This window comes from Amblyomma americanum, chromosome 1 (genome assembly GCF_052857255.1).
Source record: "Amblyomma americanum isolate KBUSLIRL-KWMA chromosome 1, ASM5285725v1, whole genome shotgun sequence".
In the NCBI taxonomy this organism is placed as follows: domain Eukaryota; kingdom Metazoa; phylum Arthropoda; class Arachnida; order Ixodida; family Ixodidae; genus Amblyomma; species Amblyomma americanum.
In genome coordinates, this window is record NC_135497.1 from 506,964,320 (window position 1) to 506,988,101 (window position 23,782).

A 23,782-nucleotide genomic window follows, 5' to 3' on the forward strand; every position below is an offset into this window, starting at 1 on the left:
CCTGAATAACGTTGTTATAGGCTCCCCTAATATCCGGAAATGCTAGCCATAGGGGCCTGTGTTCCTTTTCAGAAATCTCTATCGGAAGGTTCACAACGGTGAGGTTGACAACAGCGCCGCGCCGCGGCCTTTTGGTGAATCAAAAATCGTTGACATTTCCGGCGCGCCCGCTAGGGGGGGGGGGGGGGAGGGGGGGGGGGGGGGGGGGCTTGCCTGTAGAGTAAGCCCACTGCCCTCTTCTAGTACACTTTAACTCTGCTCCCGCAGAGTGCGAGAGTGCTGCACCTGCTGTATTTCGCTCAGAGTGCGCCAGCCGCCGCCGGCCCCACCAAACCGGTTGATCCTCTCGTAGGGGGCAATGCTGCTTCGCACATCTGCGATGGATGGCGCATCCAGCGTACTGCGCATCATCTGCGCATGCGCTTCTCCAGGCGCAGCCGCTGCAGCGCGTCGGAGCGGTCGGACTGTAGGAGGGCGGCATTTGCGCCTGGCGCGGTGTGACCAACCTGACGTGACTGACCACCACTGGCGCTCGCCCGCGCGCGAGGACGTCGGAGTATAAGCGCGCCTTTAGGATGATTGCGTGGCCGAGTTCGTATAATCAGGAAATTTCGTGCGAAAAGCAACTTCTACCCTAGTCTTTTCCTGATTTGCGAACACATTTTTTAATAATGTGTTACATTGAAGAACCGGTGAAATGATAAAATAAATAATTTCAGCACGTCATAACCCAAAGGCAAGAAAAACAAGAACAAAAATAAAAACAACACATTTCCATCGCAGCGAATGAGTTATTGGAATTTTGTCTGTTTCTGTATTGATTTCCGATAGCAAACTATTCCAGCCAGTGACAGTACGAGGAATGAATGAAAGAGAAAAGTAATTGATGATGTTTTTGGGGCTAAGCTTGCAGAAAAGCTAGGCACTACTGAAAGAATTTACCGTCTAGGAAAAGTGACTCGGGGCAAACATTGCCCAGTTATGATTAGAATAGGAGATTTCAGAAAGAAACGAAGATTATGAAAAACTGCTCAAAGTTTAAGAGCGGCCAAATAAGCATGTCAGGGGATTATTCTAGAAGAGTTCAGGAAATTCGGAAAAACCTGTGGAATTTCACTGTAGACGAAAGGAAAAATAGGGCTATGGTAAAGCTAATAATCGATAAGATTAGGTTTAACAAAATTCAATAGACCTGGAACGAAACAAGGAATCAGAGGTACAAATGCAACACCCCTTTTGAAAGTAGTGGTTGACGTTTGAAACCTCGGTCAAACTCTTTCAAAATCATAAACGTGAATGCCAGAAGTATACTGAAAAAACTTGCCAAATTAGAAAGCATAATTCTTGATTATCATCCTCACATAATAGTAGTCACCGAAACATGGTTGCATAAGGATACACTAGACGCTGAAGTTACTGCTCCCAACAAAAAAACAGTAAGAAAGGGTTGTAAAGACAGAGGTGGAAATAGTTGCCAAGAAAAATCGAATTGATCAACTATAGAAACGGCAACGGTGTTTTTCCAATACGTTTAGGAAATCGCCCGTGGTGGATTAGGCCTTTATAAGGTTCTGGTTGCACATTAGCATCAACCTGAGTGTAGCCAAACGGCTGCAAAGGAACGCCAGATGGTTATCAAAAGCTTCGCAGTTGAAGATAAATTTTTTTTTCCTAGTCTGGTGCATGAACCAGGGGCTACCGCCAGTACAGGGCAGTTGCTGCATCAACTACGCTTTCCAAAAGTGAAGATTTTAACAGTTGGCGGGGCAAACATTAATCCATCAACAACTATAGAAGCGGGAAACGCATGATAACCGCTTGCGCAGCACTTAATTATCGGTTCATAAAGCGTGATTTCAATTCTGGAGTGTGCTGGTTGTGGGGATACACGCGAATCCCGTGTCCCATAGTAATGGCCACGCGTAATTATCACGCGATGTTAAGCGCGCGCCGTCCGGGAGGTCTGCGAGGGAGGACAGTCACGCCGCCCCCGCTTCCTTCCGCGCCCCCGCAGCGACGCTGCCGCGGAGACTTTCCCTCTTTCCCCTCTTAGAACGGAGAGACGTCCTCTCCACAGACCTGGAGAAGGCGTTTCTCCCGAGGCTCGCCGGCCTTTTGGCAGGAGCCGTGCACACTCACAGATCACACATCTCCCAAGCAGACCGCTGCCGTCACCGTATTGCCTGGCCACCGTTTGTGACTTGTCTGCCGCGGGCCTTGAGCGAGGTGCCACGCGAGGTGAGCGAACATTCTTTCCCCCACAGTTTCGTGTGCGTTCTCCCCTTTTGTGCTTTTCACCCCCGTATGCGAACACTCGCTGGCTACGGCGGTTCTTTGTCTGCTGCTGCTTGTATTGCTCGGGAGCAATGAATGCTCTTCCGAGTTGACGACTCGTGTCTGGGCCCTCTCCCCAACCCGCTATGGTAGCGTCTTACCGCACTGCGGGTTGGGTCATACTTCAGATTGTTGGAGCTGGCACGCTGGTGCTGGAAAGTGACTACTGCTTATAACCCTTTGACAGTTACTACAGACATTTAGGATAGTGTGATGATATCGGTTAGGGGCATAAGGCTAATAGCGGGGGTCCAGTGTGCAGGTGCAGGACAATAATCGGAGGGAGGGGCGTTATTGTCCTGTTCCTGTGCACTGGGCCCCCGCTATTCCCCTACACCCCTTAGCGATAGCTTCATCCTACTTTAAAAGTCCTTATTGCAACTATAACCTCCATATGGTCGAGGGACGAAGTTCGCGTCTTGCAGTGTGATTGCTTCTGAATGACTGCAGCTTGGTACCTTTAATATTCCGGGTTTCCTTCCTGCGTAGTGACCTGGTTTCAGTTGATTTAGCTTTGAAATTAGGCACTGGGTGCCCCGCGGCGAAAGCTGCCAGCTAAGGGTGGACTTCGCTCGCTTCATATGTATAACGATATCCGCTGGAGCCAGTCCACCCGTTCGGGAGGAATTGACTCAACTGCGAGACCAGAAAGGTTGGCGCGAAAGGCTACGGTACACGAGGGAGATTGTTCAAGGGTGCGGACATTGCATACTCAGAACAGCGGTATACCTGTGCTACTCGCGCTAAAACACACACATTTTGTGAGAATACTCTCTGCATCCCTTCCAGCAAAATTGCCTCAATCACCTACGGGACGCTGATGAGCTGCCGTGTTTTAGACTTACGAGCCTGTTTTCATGTTACTCTGCTATTCTGCATACATGCATGCCTTGCGTATGCTATATTAAGAGGCGGAACGCCAGTTTCCGACATTCGACAGGCATTTCCATCACTATGATCCTCAGCAGCAACACTGCATTCACTGCAGGTCCCTCACATATCCATCAATTAGCTCTGTCCTGTGCAAGCTGTGCCCACTCTACTGACGTTCACTTTCTACTCTCATCCACCTTCTTAATGCTTTGCCGCCCCCAGCTACGCTTGTCTTCTGTCAGAATCCAGCCTGTTACCCTAAGGGACCATTAGTTGTCGCATACGTGCTTAACCCATGCCCATTTGTTCTCTAATCCACTCCGCTCCCTTCCTGTTACCTCTAAACGTTACACATATCATTTTCCTTCCACTAACTCGCTGCACCCTCCTCATTTTAGGTTCAACCCTTTGCCCTTCAAGTTTCTGTTCCATTGATGAGTGCTCTTATGATTGAATATGGACATCCGGCATCGGCGGAGCATCGCGCGGACTCCTCCGGAGGGTGACGATTAATCAGGAAAGGCGTCGACTCCCGGCGAAGTCACGGCGGCGGTGGCGCCAGCAGAACGCATTCTTTCTCCTTGCAGCTGGAACGAAAGGGACCAGCCCCATCTCGCCGGCCGGCGAATTTCAGCGGCATTCCCACAATGGCTCGGGGCTGCGCCAGCCGCACGGCGGCGTGGAAGAGAAACGCACTTTCTTTCTTGGACGGAGAACGGCGACTGCAAGCGAAGCCGTCTTTTCCCACGCTACATGCTGATAGAAAAGGATGACTTCTTCGGAGGGATGGCCTTCCAAGAAATGGGTGTTGAGTGTTCACCATTGTCTATTTAATCTGGTGGTGAATCACCTTCGCTGCAAGACGTGCTGCGTCACGGTGGCATCGTCATCATCGCCACCGGAACTGCTTCCAGAGGACCTTGGTGCGGCCTCATGCTGTTGATGAGCCCCAGAAATCCCGTCCGTGTGGCCGATTGGACATTCATCAAGTGCCGAGATTACCTAGTTTGGTATCTAGGGACATGACATGGTATAGAACCTACCGCATGACTATACTATGAACATCGGCTATCGGCGTATAGGGGTTTTAGCCATTGACCGATGATGTGGTCCTTAGGTTGTACTCTAGGCATGTGCGCGGGAGCTATTAGGTCATGTGACTGCAATAAATATGTTTCCTTGTTCTCTGTCTTTCGTCCGCTCGCACTGCTTTCTTCTCAAAATGAGACATCATCTGTTACCATCATTACCTTTTCAATGCGAAAGCATTTTTTGTCTTATGAGTGGCGTGTACAGGACGTGTCATCAGAGCGTGTCTGCACGAAAGTGACCATTCAAGAGAAGAAATTCGCCGGCATTGTGGTTCGAAACCAAGTTCTCTGTGTGCCGGCGAGCACGTAAAGCATACGATACGAAGGGTAGCTGGTTCAAACGTGTTAGAGGGGTATGAAGGGCGCGCGTTGTGTTGTTTGCGACGGTGAAGCGTGTTGGGCATGCGTACTTATCTTAGACACCGATGATTTGGAAAGAAAAAGTTTCTGACGTCAACCAAGGGTTACGTGATAACTGTCACGTGACAACAATCACTTGCACAAAAAGTTGTCAAAGTAATCCAAGGGTCAAGTGATAAGTGTCACGTGACAGCGATGCCTTGCAAAAAAAAAAAGTTGCTGACATTCAAACGCAAATGCTTTCGCATTTCTCGAATGCAGAAGGCTGCAGTTCTCTACAATTTTTTAATTTGTGTTTGTATCTTACACACACATGTAAATGCGTAAAATAAACTTGTAAAGTCCCTCTTCGGCCCTCTACGGCTTTGTCCAGGCCGTCTCCGGCCCCCTCGTTCCTGACTCGACACAGCACGCAACCTGGGCCGCAACAGCACCGTTAAGATACAGCTGTTTTATACTTTTCTCTTGAGGGATGCTTGTAAAATACCATTTATCACCTGAGAGTGCCTGCCAAATGCACTCCACCCCATTCTTATTCTCCTAGCTGCTTCTTTCTTGTGACCTGGACCTGCGGTCAATACTTTCCCAATGTAGAAGAATATACTGCGTTTTTGCGTAGCACCCTCTCTATGTCTTCAGAGAAGCTCAACCGTTTTGTCCTCATGACAGAAATTATTTGAATAAGCCTGTACAACCTTTATTTAATAATTTATTTTCTAGACACTGTGATCTCGTGCAAGACATGGCAGGGCGGGTACGGCAAAAAAAAAACATGCATACAATACACAGGTAAATTCACCATCACGTGCAAAACATTTGCAGGCATTTTTTAAATAGGAATAAAGAATTCTCAGTAGCAGCCTCGCCAGTAAGGTCATTCCAACCCACAATTGTCCTTGGGGAGAAAGAATATATACAACAGTTGTTTCCTGCGTTCAGATGCGTTATTATTAGTTCATGGCTGATGAGTAAAAAAGGATGTGCGAAGTATCAATGTTATAATAACCGTTTATTAGAAGAAAGAAAACTTCATTCGGCAAACAAGACTACGCACAGACGCCGGGGCTAATTCGCTGTGTTTTAAAAGCTGAGTAACAGAAGTACGACCATATGAATTAAACATAAACCTGACTGTTTTTTTTTGTACTTTTTACAGTTTGTAAATACTGGTTCGAGATGAATGGGTCTCAGATAATTGCCGCATAATCCAACAACTGGCCAAAATGAGAGTCGTATGCCAGGAGACGTAAGCTGAACGCTGCGGACTTCATCAAGAGCCTCAAGAAACAGAACTAACGAAGGGAATGCGCTGCACTAGTGTCAGTGTGCTTAGTCCAGGAAATATTACTAGTTATCCATACACCCAGTTATTTGTACTCTGTGACCTCGGGTAGTGAAATATGGTTAACACCACACAAAAATGAAAGATGGCTTTTCTTGTTCGCAATTATCATTGAAACGGTTTTTTCGTAATTAAGTTTTCTTAAGTCCATTAAAATTAATGGACATTAGACATTGGCCATACCCCATCGCTTTCGCGAAATCATTATTTAAACGCAGCTGATCATCAACTGGGCAAGCTTATACAGAAACAAAGTAATCTGCATAAAGCTTAAAGTTAACCGAAAGTCCTGCTACAATGTCATTTGTTAATAGTAAGAACAAAAGCGGTCCAAAAACGGATCCCCGGGTGACGCCAAATTCAAAATGGGCATAAGTAGAAGTACTGCTTAATGTGTCGAACAGACGTCTCTTTCGAAGATCGGCTGCGATTCATTTCAGAGTCTCATCATTTTAGATATAATGCTTAATTTGTAAGTTAATTTGTTATGAGGAACCTTGTGGAATGCTTTGCGGAAATTAATGAATATAGCATTCGTTTCGCCATAAAGGAGGCAGTTGCCGGGCTGTGCATTCCCCTCTTCCTACCAAACCCCCCCCCCCCCCCCTCCCAAGAACCACACAGCTATAGCATTCGTTTGTTTGCCTTCATTACTAAAGTGCGCGAATTCATGCAAAGTCGCGACTAATTGCGTATTTGTAGAATAGCCACGCCTGAAGATATATTGTATACCTGTACGTACCTTGTGCTCTTCTAAAAACCTGATATATGTGTACGAATTATATGGTAGAGATTTTTACGTGACGTTGATGTCTAGGATATAGACCAGTAATTCTTAATGTATACTTTTTTTCCTTAGATTTCATGCAAGAATCTGACTTCGGCAGTGCTCCAGTCACCCGACAAATACCCGTCGCGTAATGAGCAGGTAAATACGAAACATAAATACTGAGCACGCCATTCCTCATAGCGCTTAAAGAGAGCGTTGGGAGTGTTATCGTGCCCGGTGATTTTTAAAATCAAGGCATAACTGTTGATTAAAAACACCACTCCCAGAAATAACATCAGATATGGCAGGAAGTGATATGGAAAATGGTGGGAGGCAGCCACTGTGATCTGAGAATACATACTGGAAGCAATTGCTAAAAGCCGTCCATACAACGCCCTCCTCATGTACACAATTGTCATCTATTATAAATTCGCTGGTGTGAAAAAACTTCGATGAGATTTGGCGCCAGAATATCTCGGGAGACATTTTAATACCTTTGTGGTAAAACCTTCAGCACTAAAAAAGTAAGATTGGTTGTTGCTGTTGTTTCTATTGCTATTGTAGTTCATATTTTCGCACCGTTGTATTGCAGTAAGCGCTCTAAATACACATTGCGAGTTATTGGGAGATTAAAGTTGAGATTAGTGGCATTTCTGGTGTTGGAAATAGTCGAAATTACGAGCAGATTTATTAAAAGTGCAAAATCACCCAAGTTTGGGCCAGTTGGTAATCATCCATCTTGAGAAAACGAAGCAGCACGAAAAAACGGGGACGAAAAAGACACACATACGACAGGACGAATGCTGCACTTCCAACTGATTTTTATTGAGAATACCAAGCTTAAGTACAGCACTACTATCGCCTCGTGGAAATCAACCGCAATGATTCAAAAACGCCATTTCATTATCAAGAAGAGACCAGGAAGCGGTGCTGACACACTGACCACCTGCTTTTCTGATGTGATATGCTTCAATAATCTCTCTTTCCATCCGGTCTCTTCCACGCCCAAGAATTTTAGCTTTCCGAAATATGGGTTTACACTTGCAATCCCGGCAGTGGATAGCAAGATGGCCACTTTTCCCTTCTTTCACCGATTATAATGCTCCCTAGCTCTCTCATTAAAACAGCGTCCCGTTTGACCAATGTACACTCTATTGCAAGTGAGCGGAATGCTGTACACTACCTTAGTAGTGCAACGGGTGAAAACAAGTTGGTGGTTTATAGTGCAAATCGGCCTTTTGTTACTAATCATCATTGGGCAAAATTTTGATAGCTTGCTTGGGGCGGAGAAGAGCACGTTAACACCGTATCTGTTTCCAACTTTCTTAAGATTGTGAGAAACTCTGTGAAGATATGGAATTACTTGAGTTGGCAGCTTCTGGTGTTGCTTATCCGTCTTTTTGATGCACTTTTTCTTTTGTAGCAGCGTCTCTGCAACAGCTGACAATAAATCTGGAGGAAAGCCTGACATGCGCAATCGCTCAGTTTGCATTTGGACACTTTCAAACATATGACGATGACATGACTTTTCCAAAGCGGAATTGAGGCAATTCATGGCTATTGCTCTTTTGATTATTTTTGAATGAGCACTACTGTAAGGGAGGAGTGCCTTTTGTGACCTAAGATTGTACATCCAGCATATATGCCCTTCCAAGAAATGAATTCTCAGGTCAAGGAACTGTATACAGTTTCCACTAGGGAGTTCAAGGGTAAAATTTAAGCCTTTTGCAACCGTTTTGAACGATGCGAGAACATCAGCAACAGCTTCGTCAATAGATAAAACATGCGGCTTGTCCATTATCACCAAATAATCGTCAACATATCTAAAAATGCGTAGGTTAGGAAGTAAGCTATGCAAGCTTTTGTCAATGCAGGAAAGAAAAATGTCAGAAAGAACGGGAGCTACGCACGACCCGATGCATATTCCTGCTTTTTGTGTGTAAAACCGGTTGTTAAAATTAATGACAGTTGACTGTAGATAAAACTCTAAAAGGGCTAAGAAACGGTCGATGTTCACACCCGCCCTGTTTTGAAAAGGCACTTCTCCCGAATCCTCAATTACGGATCTAACCGCCTTAAACAGTTCTTTGTGGGGTATGGAGTAATAAAGATCTTCTATGTCAATGGAGAACCCGAAGGTGGCTGGTGAAGTCATGCTGAGCCCTTGCTTGAGTTCTTCGGCTAAATTGTGAGAGCTCCTAACAAGGAAGGGATCTTCAATCGTCAATGTCGCCAGCTGCTTCTGGAGGTACTTTCCTATAGCTGACTGCCAGCTACCCTTTTCTGAAACTATAGCCCTAAACGGGAAATCAGGCTTGTGCGTTTTGCAAGAGAAGAATGCTTCCAGGGTGCAAGTATCCGAATTTTTGACACTACTCGCAAGTGATTCCAGGTGAAGATCCTGCAGCAACTTGAGCGCTGTAGCCTTCTGTATTCTCTTCTTAAATTTGGTCTTCTTGAAATTTTTCTCGATTGCTTGAATAGCTTTTTCTTCATACGTTCCTTTGGGAAGCACAACAAAACCACCCTCTTTGTCGGATTGTACTATCATTAAGCGGTGTCGTTTTAGGTAGCTGACAACCTTTTTCTGTTGAGGAACGCGACGTTGTTTGCCACGGATTGAGCTCCATCAGAAATGGCTTTGTCTTTGTCTCGCTCCTTGGTTCTTCCGGCTATATGCCGCACCATAGCCAGTAGTTCAGGCTTTCCGGCATTCGGCTCAAAGCAGAATTTTGGACCTTTCTCAAGGATTCCGCGAACTTCGTCCGAGAGCACCCTGGAAGCATTCTTCTCTTGCAAAACGCACAAGCCTGATTTCCCGTTTAGGGCTATAGTTTCAGAAAAGGGTAGCTGGCAGTCAGCTATAGGAAAGTACCTCCAGAAGCAGCTGGCGACATTGACGATTGAAGATCCCTTCCTTGTTAGGAGCTCTCACAAGTTAGCCGAAGAACTCAAGCAAGGGCTCAGCATGACTTCACCAGCCACCTTCGGGTTCTCCATTGACATAGAAGATCTTTATTACTCCATACCCCACAAAGAACTGTTTAAGGCGGTTAGATCCGTAATTGAGGATTCGGGAGAAGTGCCTTTTCAAAACAGGGCGGGTGTGAACATCGACCGTTTCTTAGCCCTTTTAGAGTTTTATCTACAGTCAACTGTCATTAATTTTAACAACCGGTTTTACACACAAAAAGCAGGAATATGCATCGGGTCGTGCGTAGCTCCCGTTCTTTCTGACATTTTTCTTTCCTGCATTGACAAAAGCTTGCATAGCTTACTTCCTAACCTACGCATTTTTAGATATGTTGACGATTATTTGGTGATAATGGACAAGCCGCATGTTTTATCTATTGACGAAGCTGTTGCTGATGTTCTCGCATCGTTCAAAACGGTTGCAAAAGGCTTAAATTTTACCCTTGAACTCCCTAGTGGAAACTGTATACAGTTCCTTGACCTGAGAATTCATTTCTTGGAAGGGCATATATGCTGGATGTACAATCCTAGGTCACAAAAGGCACTCCTCCCTTACAGTAGTGCTCATTCAAAAATAATCAAAAGAGCAATAGCCATGAATTGCCTCAATTCCGCTTTGGAAAAGTCATGTCATCATCATATGTTTGAAAGTGTCCAAATGCAAACTGAGCGATTGCGCATGTCAGGCTTTCCTCCAGATTTATTGTCAGCTGTTGCAGAGACGCTGCTACAAAAGAAAAAGTGCATCAAAAAGACGGATAAGCAAGACCAGAAGCTGCCAACTCAAGTAATTCCATATCTTCACAGAGTTTCTCACAATCTTAAGAAAGTTGGAAACAGATACGGTGTTAACGTGCTCTTCTCCGCCCCAAGCAAGCTATCAAATGTTTGCCCAATGATGATTAGTAACAAAAGGCCGATTTGCACTATAAACCACCAACTTGTTTTCACCCGTTGCGCTACTAAGGTAGTGTACAGCATTCCGCTCACTTGCAATAGAGTGTACATTGGTCAAACGGGACGCCGTTTTAATGAGAGAGCTAGGGAGCATTATAATCTGGTGAAAGAAGGAAAAAGTGGCCATCTTGCTATCCACTGCCGGGATTACAAGTGTAAACCCATATTTCGGAAAGCTAAAATTCTTGGGCGTGGAAGAGACCTGATGGAAAGAGAGATTATTGAAGCATATCACATCAGAAAAGCAGGTGGTCAGTGTGTCACCACCGCTTCCTTGTCTCTTCTTGATAATGAAATGGCGTTTTTGAATCATTGCGGTTGATTGCCACGAGGCGATAGTAGTGCTGTACTTAAGCTTGGTATTCTCAATAAAAATCAGTTGGAAGTGCAGCATTCGTCCTGTCGTATGTGTGTCTTTTCAGTGCCCGTTTTTTCGTGCTGCTTCGTTTTCTCAAGATGTATTAAAAGTGGGCGACTGAAATAATTTGGTTAACTGTGATAGAGACTTAATTAATGCACGAGTGCGAATGGCAAAATACTGAGCTCGCCAAATAGCCGAAGGCACGGTTCGGCGCGGTTCTTGGGATTTGGAAAAAGTCATAATGCGAGCAGCTCTTTTCTGGAGGTGAATGAGAGGGTTTGTGTATGTTTTATAAGCGGATGCCCATGAGTGGCAGCACTGTGTTAAATGGCAGTGAAAAAGCGAGTAATATATTGTTTTCAAAACGAAGATATGAAAGAATGATCTGCACCACAATAACGAGAAGAAGGGTGATGAAATTTTTGAGCATACGATGCCAATGTTTGTTTTCAGTTCATCTTTCAATCCATCACTACTGGCAAGTACCTCATCGTATCCGCTTGTTCTAATTCACCTTTGTCAAAGTATACTTTTTTATAATTCAGTACTAAGGTATTTATGAAGCGAACAGTAAAGTACATCAACTTAACGTCAGCTTATTACTTTCGAACCGAGGTGATAAGCGTAGGCACTCATTATTTACTCTCTTAATGATCTGTATATAACAGATCATAACACTATATAAGTGTTTCCACGAAAAACAATTGGCGTGCCGTCAGAGTACATTATCAATTTAGGTGGTTGTGAAAACAAGGGAATATCATTAACCTAAATGGAGGCCAAAATAGGGCCCTGTAGAGATACATCAGTGGGGATATTCCTGTGGAGATACCTAAGTTATCAGTGATGAAGAAAACTCAGACAGGTATATTGCTTGCGGCAAGATGCGTAACTAGAGAATAATTCTAATGTTCGTCCTTTGAATATATATATATATATATATATATATATATATATATATATATATATATATATATATATATATATATATATATATATATATTGATCTAATTTTTAAAATATGATTGGATGTATTGCTCTGTAAAATGCTTTTTTGAAGTCTCAAAATAAAGTTATTGATATTTCACCGTTAAGGAATACAATATGGGTGAAAATAAAACCCCAAATTATAGCGACCTTCGTCGAGAGGGAGTGAAAGAATCGGCGACCGTGTGGACGACTCCCAATGCTCAGCTGGAAATGGCATCGCGAACGAGGTGCCATCACAGGCCCCATCTAACGGATCGAAATGACATCACCAACACGAATGACGGCATCAGAAGCGACAATAATCAGAGCGTGGGTCTACACGATGATGTAGTAATTTTTGTTCCTCTAGGCTCAGTAAGAAGATTATGAAGGCAGTATCCGTGACATTCAATGGGTTAGCCATTCACGTGCAACAGAGGGCATTCATGAACATTCATGCAGTGCAGGCCAAACGGTCGTTAATAATGTCTACTATAGCCTAGATGAAAAGCTTCGTACTTCAATCGGCATCACCTCCACTTTTTCAGCCTGCAAAGAAAACGAGTGGAGCGTTTCAGGGGTTTGTGCACACGCGAACGACGAGAATCTGTAAGATCAGCCGCCGGGACGTAATGCCAGCGCACGTACAGAAAAGTCAAAACGAGCTTTTTTCAGGGAACAAAACTTCATGGGAATGTGCGGAAACCCTTGGCTACGGTAGCGCTTGCTTTAAAAATAAGTGGTCATAGAAGGCTCCACTGAAAAGCGACACTCCATGAAGTGAATCATGCCTCTTACAGCATGATGCAAAACATATCCCTAATGGCTATGACGCGCGTATTTCGCAGTTAGTTTAGTTAAGTGTTTTCACAAGTTTCCTTGTTGAACTCTGCGCTGAAGAAATACTGTATGCACATTCTGTTCTAATGACAGCTGTGAGCAATATTTAAAAATGCAGTCTTTGAATTACTGAATGCTCCTTTGGGTATCATGGCGGCAGCATGTGTTCGACGTCAAAAATGGGGAACCATCGAAACTGATAATCAGGTAGACTAACATTTTAAACCGAATTTTTTAACTATAACAGTTTGGCGCCTCACGGTATTCAGCGTTTCAGGCTATGACGATCACATTGCTTTCATATTTTCCAAAATGCGATTGTCCGCGGCGCTGCTGCGTAAGAAAATCAGGCACACTACTCCTCGCTGCTCATTAAACCAAATAAAATGTAATTTTTTTGATAGCGTTGTTTATTTGCCTCTGGGCATAAGGGGAGTTGGGAAGAAAAGGGAAAGGAAAGAAAAGAGTGGGTGGGTGTTAAATAAAGCAGGAAAGGTGGGCCGATCTAATGAATGCGAGGACGGAGCGGTGATGTGGCCCCTGCGTCCAATCAATATATGAGGACGGGTTGTCTGGGTGGAGACCCGCTGCTGCCAGGTGGCGAATTCTAGATGGCTTCAGTGCCGGGCAAACCCACAACATGTGGCGAATGTCAGTCTCAGTGTCTTGCGAGTTGCAGACTGGACATCCTAGGCGGGGATATAAGTGGCGAAATTGAAGCCAAGTCCGAGGTACGGCAGGAGTGAGGGCAACCCCAACCCGGATCCTCCGGAGCACAACCTCCACTGAACGGGTAAGACCGCGTGGGAGGGTTATCGCACACGGAGGGACGAGAGCACGTGTGCGGCGCCGGAGATGTTCCTTTTTTGTGAGAAGGAGGGTAGCATCATCCATACTGAGGAATTTAGGCATTGATGTGGGTAGGGTTGGCAAGCGGGTTGCAGAATCTGCAGATCTTTGCGAATTGAGTAGGTTACGTAGTAGTGTTGAAATCTGGGTCAGTCGGTACATGTTCAGGAGTAAAACCAGTCAAAAAACGGGACACAGCGAAGAGACGAGGCACACACACGTAGGACTCACTCAATTCGAATGACTTGCGGAATGCGAGCCGCCAGGCGATGTATATTCTGGCACATTTCTGGGCTGCGGCTGACGTGCCGGAGTAGATGAGTTGCTTGAAGGGCGTCAGTACGGATGATAATGTGGGCTGTAGGGAGCAAGGTAACTGCGACTACAGAGCGAAGCACGTCTTGTATAGCAAGCAGCTCAGCAAAGAAGGAAGTATGGGGTTCCGCGAATCGAAACCTGACCTATTTGTTAAGTGCAGTCGTCGTTACACAGCCCTGGATACTGGCATCAACATATATAATATTCGAGCCGCGGGGTAGGTGACTATCTTGTTCCGCGATTCGCTTGCGAAGAGACGATGCCGCATAAGGTGAGGTTGGGCGACGTAAATCGGTAGGTTTGTTGTCGCTCAGCTGCACAAATTCCCATGGAGGAAGAACTGACGGTGGCGGCGACAGTATGGTGTGTGATGAAGCAAAGGTCCGGAGTGCTCGCGGTGAATGCGAAAGGGTGGCCTTAAGGCTACGAGCATCACGGCGGTGCTGCACAAGCTTGTCAAGGGTATTTAACTGAGCATTTTCTTGAAGTGCCAAGATCGGTGTGATGCGTGAAAGGCAAGTGATAGCTCTCATTGCCACTCAATTGACGGCTTCCAGACGAGCCCACTGAGCTCTGGTTAAGTGTTGGAACTGTGGTTGGTAAATGAGGTGCGGTTGCAAAACCGCTTTCATCAAATGTCGTGCTACATGGGAGTGAGCGCCGCTGGTTTTGGAAGCAACACGTCTGATTAGGCCCAAAGTCTGCAACACCTGCTTTTTAGTCTGAGAAAGCCAGGCAGTACCCGTTCCGAACTGATGTATCGAAAAACCCAGAATTTTCAGTGCAGAAGATTCTTGAACTGGAGTTCCAGATAGTTAGGCACGGATTGACGTGGCAGTGAGTTTACGGCGTCCCTAGCGGTTGGCCACTGATGTGAACGCAGTTTTGCTCACGGAAAGCTGTATGTTGTGTTGTGTTGTGTTGGGTTTTATGGCACATAGGCGGCTAAGGCCATCATGCTCCAAATGCAAGGTGTAGAAAATTGTCTTGGGCCGAATTTTATGCGACAGAAATGAAGCGGTGGTGTAAAGGACCTAAAATGTTATTTAACATCATCTAGTTAAGATAAAAGGGAGAATTTTTCGAAATGGCCAATGGTAAAAGCTTTAAAGAAGGTCAGGTAACCTCAGCGAACGTCCTTTGCAGAGGAAGGATGTCGAGGCCCCCCAACCAATGAAATACACACCTCGGCATTCTTCTCAGGAATGAGAAAGTGGCTGAGGTGTATCACATAAAAGTGAGCCATTCAAAGTTCATTAAGACAACCAATGTCTCGTAAAAAGTTAAAAACATGCCAAATGTCAACAATTGCATTATCACTCAAAAGTAGTCCTGGGTGAAATGGAATGTATTGATTATAAAGCTGACTAAATACTTCTTTCTTAGCTCTTCTAGGTTTGAACATGTAAATAAGATATGGTGTAATGTGAGCTCGTCGCCGCTTCTTTCACAAACGGGTTTGGCTTCTTTTGTAAGTAAGTAGTTGTGTGTCAAGTGTGTGTGTCCTATGCGAAGGCGACATAAGATTACTTCGGTTAAACGTTCATGGTGTCTGGATGACTTCCATTCCCCCAAGGTGGGGTTTATGAAGCGTAGTTTGTTGTTCAGTTCATTATCCCACTCTTTCTGCCATTTGTTCTTTAATTTGTTATGTATGAAATGCATGCAGTCTTTGAAAGGTATGTTCACAATTTTGATTTCACCATTTTGAGCTTTTACTGCTGCTGAGTCTGCTCTCTCGTTACCCTCTATGCCGACGTGGCTCGGGACCCAGCAGAACCTTATCCTATGTCCTTGTGTTGTGACTTTTTCTGTGCTGTGTATGATGTGGCCTACTAAAGGTTCAACTGCATTTCTTGACTGCAGCGCTGTGAGTAGGCTGAGGGAATCTGTGTATATTATACTGTTTTCGATGCTCTCATGTACTATTATGTCCACAGCCATACACACTGCGTAACATTCGACAGTGAAGATTTATACATAACTTGGCAATCTTACTATTTTTTCCCATTTCCCTTGTACTACGGCACTTCCTACTTGCATCGCTGTTTTAGAGCCATCTGTGTAAAACTCAATGTAGCTTGAATATTTCTCTTTCAAAGCCAAGTATTCTTGTAGTAGATGTTCATGTGGCGTTTCTTTTTTACGAAACTGTGTTGGAGTGAAGTCGCAAGCAGCGGGAAAACAGTACCATGGTGGCAATGGATCGTGCCTCGGGGCAATTTTTCGTAGAGCATCTAGTATTCCGAGTTCATGACATGCATCTTCAAAGCGTAGTAACAAAGGTTTGATCGACTGTGGTTTATTATTGAACAGTCTTCTAGATGTGTACTTGGTAACTATGGGATAACAAAGGTGTTTTGGTAAGGATCTTATTTTTAGTACATATGCACAGGGAAGTATTGCTCTTCTGTTTGCAAGAGATGGTTCATTTGTTTCTGCACACAGACTATTTATGGGGGATGTTTTGTATGCACCAGTTGATATACGAAGACCCAGGTTATGTACGGGATCCAGTTTTTTTAGGTATGACGGTCTTGCAGACCCATACACAATGCATCCATAGTCCAAAGTAGACCGTACTACGGAGCGGTAGATCTGTAAAAGGCATAACCTGTCGGACCCCCAGTGTTTTCGCGAGAGTACCTTCAGTATATTTAGAGATCGAGAAGCTTTCTTTTTGAGGTTGTTTATGTGGGGTAAGAAAGTGAGCTTTCGATCAAAAGTTATGCCTAGGAATTTATGCTCTTGTTTTATTTGTAGAACACTTTCATTCAAGTGCAGGGTGGGATTAATCTGCATGCCTCTTTTTAATGAGAAAAGGACGGCAACTGTTTTTTGTGGAGAGAACTTAAATTCATTTTTGTCTGCCCAAGTCGCTAGTTGTTTGTTCATTGTAAGTTGTATCTGTCTTTCGCAGGTTGATAAGCTGGAAGGTGTGCATGAAATTTGAAGGTCATCAACATATACGGAATGCATTATGGTCTTTGAAATTATTCGCGATATTGAGTTCATTTTTACAATAAAGTGTGTGGTACTTAGAATACACCCCTGCGGTACGCCATTTTCTTGGATGAAGTTTTTCGAAAGCGTGCAGTCTAGACGTGCACGAAAGGAACGGTCAGAAAGAAAGTCTTTTAGACAGTTCTGCATCCTGCCACGGATGCCTAGAACCGCGAGGTCACGAAGAATCCCATACCTCCAGGTAGTATTATAAGCTTTTTCCAAGTAAAAAAAAAACTGCTAGACAGTGCTGTTTGTGCATGAATGCTTCACGGACTGTGTTTTCAAGACGGACGAGATGGTCATTTGTACAGCATGCTTTTTTAAAACCACATTGGTGGATATCAAGAAGTTTTCGCGATTCAAGGATGAACATTAACCTAATAATTAGCACACTTTCAAAACTTTTAGCAAGACAACTCGTAAGTGCTACTGGCCTGTAACTACCAGCCAAAGTTAATGGTTTTCCATATTTCAGGAAAGGCACAACCACAGCGTTTTACCACGCCTCTGGCATTTTTCCGGACTGCCATATTTTATTGAGAAATTTTAGAAGATCTTCTACAGCATCTTCGGAGAGGTGAGCAAGCATTTCATAATATATTTCGTCTGGGCCTGGTGCTGTCTGTTTGCCGGCCAAAAGTACTGTAAGAATTTCTTGTAGTGTAATTAATTTATTGTAATGTTCATTTGCACTGCGACTTGTCGGTAGTCGTTGTTTTTCTGTTGTGTTCTTGCACTTTATAAATGATTGGGTGCAGTGTGAGGAGCTAGAAACGGTGTCGAAGTGTTCTCCTAGTTTGTCGGCCTGTTCCCTAATGCTTGTTTGTGTGTCCGGAGCTGTTAAGAAAGGAATTGTGAAAGAAGTAAAGCTGCCATTAAGTTTGCGGACTTGCTCCCACATTTGTTTCGATGTAATTGAACTATTTATGGTCGACACATAGTTTTTCTATGAAGTTTTCTCAGCATTGCGACGTATGTACCGTGCTTTTGCCCTCGCCTTTTTAAAATTTTTGAGGTTGTCGTGCGTGGGGTACCTTCGGAATGTTCCCCAGGCTTTGTTTTGTTTCTTTTTTGCTTGTATGCCCTCTTGTGTGTACCAGAGCTTATTATTTTGCCGTACAACTCCTGACGATTTAGGAATGGCTAGACGTGCAGCTGCAATAATACATGTTGTAAAATTTTCGTTTAGTTCGTCAACGCTAAGATTATTAGAAAAAATTTTCTCCAGACAGGCCTTTTCTTCAAATAGTGGCCAGTCCGCTAAGTGTAGCTTCCAACGGCGTGGTTTTGTTGGGATTATTGGTGGTGGTGATGCACAGTTAATTACCACTGGAAAGTGATCACTTCCGTACGGGTTATCAAGACTATACCAATTAAAATCGGTAAAAACGGATGGAGAGCTAAAATGCAAGTCTATGCAACTCATTTTACCTGAGGATGAAGAGCAATATGTGGATTTGCCTGTATTGAGCAAGCAGACGTTGTTGCACAGAATAAAATCTTCTAAAATCAGACCTCTAGTGTCTGTCTGCTCAGTACCCCAAAACGAGGAGTGCGCGTTAAAATCCCCGACTACCAGATATGGCTCTGGTAGTTGCCTAGAAAGCTCTTCTAGACGTGTAGTGTAACAGTGAGACGTGGTGGAAGATATATAGAGCATACGGTAATTGTTTTAAAGCTTAGGACGGTGACTGCAACGGCTTCATAATTCGTCTGGAGCTTGATTTTATGGGTTGCAACGCCGCGGCAGTACCAGTGGATAAGGAACGCCATGATGATTTTTTTTTGAGGGGGGGGGGGATTGTATTGAGACCTTTGGTCAATCCTTGTTGAGGGCCTGTTATTAAGGTTTTTTCTTTTTTGCGATCAAGGGAGCCCCGCCGCCGTTGCGGCCGAGGCGAGCTCTGAGTTGTATCCATCGCCTCAGTGGAGGCGCTGGAGTTCCGTGGGGAACCCACGGGCAGGTGGGTGGTGGACTTCTCCAGAATGGGGGAAGCCTTGCGGGCTGCCGACTTGGAGGTCGACGGGCCCGTTTGTGGGGGTGGCATAGCAGCTCTCGCTGCATCTGCCAGGGGCGCGGATGGCCCTGCCTCAACCTCACTTAGTGTGAGCTGGGCAGGTGCCGAAGGCCGCTGTGGTGCGCCGCGCCCACGCACCACATCGGCGAAGTTTGTATGTGCGGTGACAGAAAATGAGCTCCGGGTCATTGCGTAACGCAGTCTTGCCTCTTTAAATGTAATATTCACTTTGGTCTTGATGGTAATAATTTTCTTTTCTTTTTTCCATGCAGGACACGATCTTGAATAGGCGGCGTGATCGCCTTCGCAGTTTGCACAGCGTGGTGCACCATCGCAGTCTTCGGATTTATGGTCATTGGAGGCACATTTGGCACATGCATCGCGGCCGCGACAGCTTTGGGAGCCGTGGCCAAACCTTTGGCATTTGAAGCATCGTCTGGGGTTAGGGATATATGGTCGGACGGATATTTTTGCGTACCCTACCTGGATTGATTCGGGCAGGGTGCAGGAAGCAAAGGTCAGTACCAGGTGTTTCGTTGAAATTTCTTTGTTTTCTTTGCGTATTTTTATTCTATATACATTGGTTACATTTTGTTCGGACAGTCCTTCCAGCATTTCCTCTTCTGTCAGGTGCAAAAGGTCGTTGTCAGAGATGACACCACGTACAGTGTTTAGTGATCTATGGGGTGTTACAGACACAGGGATGTCACCGAAAGTTTCTATGTCTGCCAGTTTTCAGATTTGAGTGATGTCAACAAGTTCTAGCAGGAGGTCTCCACTAGCCAGTTTTGTTACTTTGTACTTCGGACCTAATGAATCAGTGAGAGGTTTTGAAACTATGAATGGGGATATTAGTCTAGCTGGCTTTTCTTTTCGTTCACTGTGCACAATATGGTACTTTGGGAAAGTTGTTTTCTTTTGTCGAAAAACTGTGAGGTCACATCGGTCCGTCCTCTTTTCAGAGGACGATCATTTGAAAGAAAGGAGGTAGCCATAAAAAATGTGTTCTTCGGCCATGGTGCCAGCCACCCACCATGAAGCCCAACAAGAGGACAGGACAGGAACTTGAAAACAAGTCCTGCCCACGTCAGCTGTACACCACTGCTATAACCAAATATGACGCAACTCAGGGTGGTTGGTCACACAAGGTTAACCCTCGCCGCCTATGAAAAGTGAAAAAACCGAGAAGGGAGGAGGAGACAGGAAAGTTCTAAGAAGGATGATAGAAAAGTGAAAGACAGAGGGGAGGACAGGAAAAGGCGACTGCCGATTTCCCCCGGTCGGGTCAGGCCGGAGGTGCCGTCTACAGGAAGCTGGGGCCAAAGGGGTGTGTTGCCTCCGCCGAGGGGCCTTAAAGGTCCAAACGTTCGGCATTGGCTCAACCACCAGGATCCCATTTTCCCCGGACACGGCGATGCCACGCACGGCGAGGCGCGGGTGCTGGGGTCCGCGATGATGCACCGTTCACCATCATCCCCCTGCGGGAATGTCCCTGCGGATGCTCGGGAACCCGTGGTGTCGCCACTCACCAACGCCTGCAAGCTGCAGACGTCCCCTGCGGGGGCGGAAAGCTGTAGGCCGACAGACATAGCGTAATTGGCGGTAATATCTAAGGCTGACTGTAGGGCCGCCGCTTGATTAGCAGGTCATGGTGAGTGCTCCATACCATGATATCATCGGCGTACAATAAGAACTCAACGTCAGGGACATCATGTAAGCGCCATGCAAGAGGAATGAAGGCAATATTGAACAGTGTTCATGACAGTACCGAGCCTTGGGGTACACCGCGAACAGATTCAAATGATCCTATGGAGTCACCACTGAGGCGTATGGCAAATCGTCTGCCTCCAAGGAAGGATTTTATAAAATTGCATACTCGAAGAGGGAAATGCAGCATGTCAATAGAGTGCAAAATTGCAGCATGACATATTATCGCAAGCCTTTTCGATATACATGACGAGGATGGTACATACACTGTGGCTGCAAATTGATGACAGAACTTGCGACGCCAAGACAGCCAAACCATCTTCAGTGCCGATGAATGGACGGAAGCCAATTTGGGTGGGGTGGTAGAAACCTTCGTGCTCCAGCCACCACGACATTCATGTGGCTAACATTTTCTCTGGTCAGTTTGCACAGTGCTGATGTTAGAGAAATAGGCCTGAAGTTGCCAAGATCCGCCGGTGGCTTCCCTGCTTTTGGAATTGGGATCACAGTGGCCAATTTCCAGGTCTCAGGAAGAGAGCCGTTTAGCCATAAAGTGTTAATAGTGTCGAGAGGTTGAGGGAGGACAGCACAACTTATTTTCTTGTACACCTCATATGGAATGGCATCCGGACCGGGCGATGTCTTTCGTTTAGCCTGATCTATTGCTGCAAGCAACTCAGGCATGGTAAAAGGAGACGCAATACCCTCGGCATCTGGTGCTAATGGCAGTTTACGTGAGCTGGAATCCCTGCCAAGTTGGATGGGGTAAGTGAGAGCGGCAACACATTATATTTTGGAAAAAAATTCCGCGCCGCTTCTCTGGCGAATTCATCCGGAGACAAGTGAGCTGCGAAGCATGCGGTGCTAGCTGCGTCGGGGCGACGGTGACCGTGTTCCATTGCACGGAAAGTTCGCCAGAGAGATGGATCCGACGACTTCGCAGAAAACTGCTCGCACCACGCATGCCACTTCCTTCGTGATAGATCGCGTTCGTATTTGCAAGCCTTATCAGTAATATAGTTCAGTCTTATACGTGGCTGTGCAGATGAAGGATCACGTGAGGCTGCCAGCTCGGCCTGTCGGCGAGCAGCACACATGTTTAGCAGACCGATATCTGGAACCGGTTGATCGATGTCTGCCCAGGTGCAGGTGGTAGCCCTGTTTAGCGCGCATTGTATGCGGTCAACAAGCGATGGTGACGACTCTGCAGGGAGATCCTGGAGAATAGTACGGAAACAATCCCAGTTGGCCACCGTGCACTTGCGGTGTAACTGGCGAGCACGTGATGGATTGACACCAATGATTATAGGGTGGTGGTGGTCACTCCCCCTACAGTCAGGCTCAAGGTGCCATGAGAGAGTGCCGGGGCCAGACCACCACGTCAGATCAGGAGCATAGGTGGTACTGTGACTGCGACGCATAGCCCGCGTTGCTGAACTGGGGTGATTCAGAAGAATAAACAACGCATCCGCGAAGGCATCCCGCACACGCCTGCCACGGGGGCTCGAAGTAGGGTACCCCCAGTCTGGGTGTAGGGCGTTGAAGTCACCTCCGACTAAAATCGGACACCCGGGGTATTTCCTACGCACAGTCAATAACCAGCCCAGATTAATGCGGGAGGGAGTGCCACCCGCTGGTCTTACGTAGTAGGATACCACCACAACAGTTGCCTTCGGTGATTTTACAGCAACTGCAACTACCTCCCGATACGAGGTGCACCACGTTGCCAGAGAGAGGCATACATGGGAGAAACGCGTGTCAACGTACACCACCGCCTTTCCCGGAGGGGAAGCAGTGTGCACACGATGGTCGTTCATCGAAGGCGACGCGTAACCACTGAAAACTGTAATTGCTGGCAAGGCATTGTTCTCCTGCACTAACATGGCCCACACCTGGAGCTTGTGCAAGCGAAGACGGGTTTTGAGCTCTCCCACTTTTGTGAAGAGGCCTCTACAGCTCCACTGGAGCACTCCAGAAAAGCCGGAACGCGCCATCTTCGGTTAGTAGTCCAAGCGTTGCAAGAGAACAGATGTCAGGTTGGATAACTGGGTAACTATGAAGCGGAGCAGGGATGCTGTAGAGCTATCTGGCAATGTAGCAAGTACTCTGGAAGGAGCGGCGAAAGAAGCTGGTGGACGGGACATGCTCGGTGCTGATTCATCATTTCTAGTGGCGGTGCCAGATCCCGCTGCATGTATACGGCGGGCAAGAAGTTCACGGTGTTGTCGGAGCCTTGAGACCTCTGCCAAAAGGCGTGCAATTTGGTCATCAACTGCTACCATGTCATCGTTGAGAGGTTCCGGGATGCTACGCTGTTTTGTAGCCTGCTGATGTCGGCAGTCCTTACGCACTTTTTCGCTATAAGTATGCCGTGTAGCAGTTTCATGCGTGTGCAGCACGGGAAGTTCGGGCCACTCGTCATCATCCGACTGGAGAGGTGCAAACCAGTTGGAAGTCTGCACAAAGGGCGTATTCCCATTCGCAGTCATTTGCTTAGAATACCCACGACGAATCTTTTCTGTTGCCTTCTGCTTTGTGGGGCAAGTGGGTGATGTGATGTCGTGGTCGTCAGTTTTGCAGAGGCCACATCTGTACGCCGCTGCGCCTTCTGACGCAGGTTCCACTGGAGTTGTGGAAGGGCAGGTTCTACGAATATGGCCAGGTCTGAAGCAACTGTAGCAGTAGACGGCGGTTGGTTTGTATGGCCGAAGCCGTAAAATGCAGCCATAATAGTACAAGCAGGCCGGCGGTGTTGGTGGACCTTGCAGGGTGACGATGCATGAGCGCCTTTTTCCCGTGCAACGTGCTTGGATCACTCGGTGAGTGGGACAAAAAAGCTAACGCTGAAGAGCGGCCTGGTCCTCATTAACATCGACGTTGTAGACAACACAGTGTTGCAAGTCGGATCCATCAACTAGGTACACCTGTACCGGTACCGAGACCTCGCTGCTAACTATAATGCACTGTAGCGTTTGCAGACATTCCACGGCAGCTAAGGTGGGGAGCCACACAGGA

The 23,782-nt window shown here is 46.1% G+C and overlaps 1 protein-coding gene and 1 pseudogene across 1 annotated transcript in view; both read right to left on the reverse strand.

The window, feature by feature from the left end:
• The window catches only part of LOC144116157 (nose resistant to fluoxetine protein 6-like), a 327,068-nt gene that overhangs the window by 79,043 nt on the left and 224,243 nt on the right, over nucleotides 1-23,782 (reverse strand). The window lies entirely within an intron of this gene.
• On the reverse strand, nucleotides 12,522-22,761 carry LOC144131204 (uncharacterized; annotated as a pseudogene).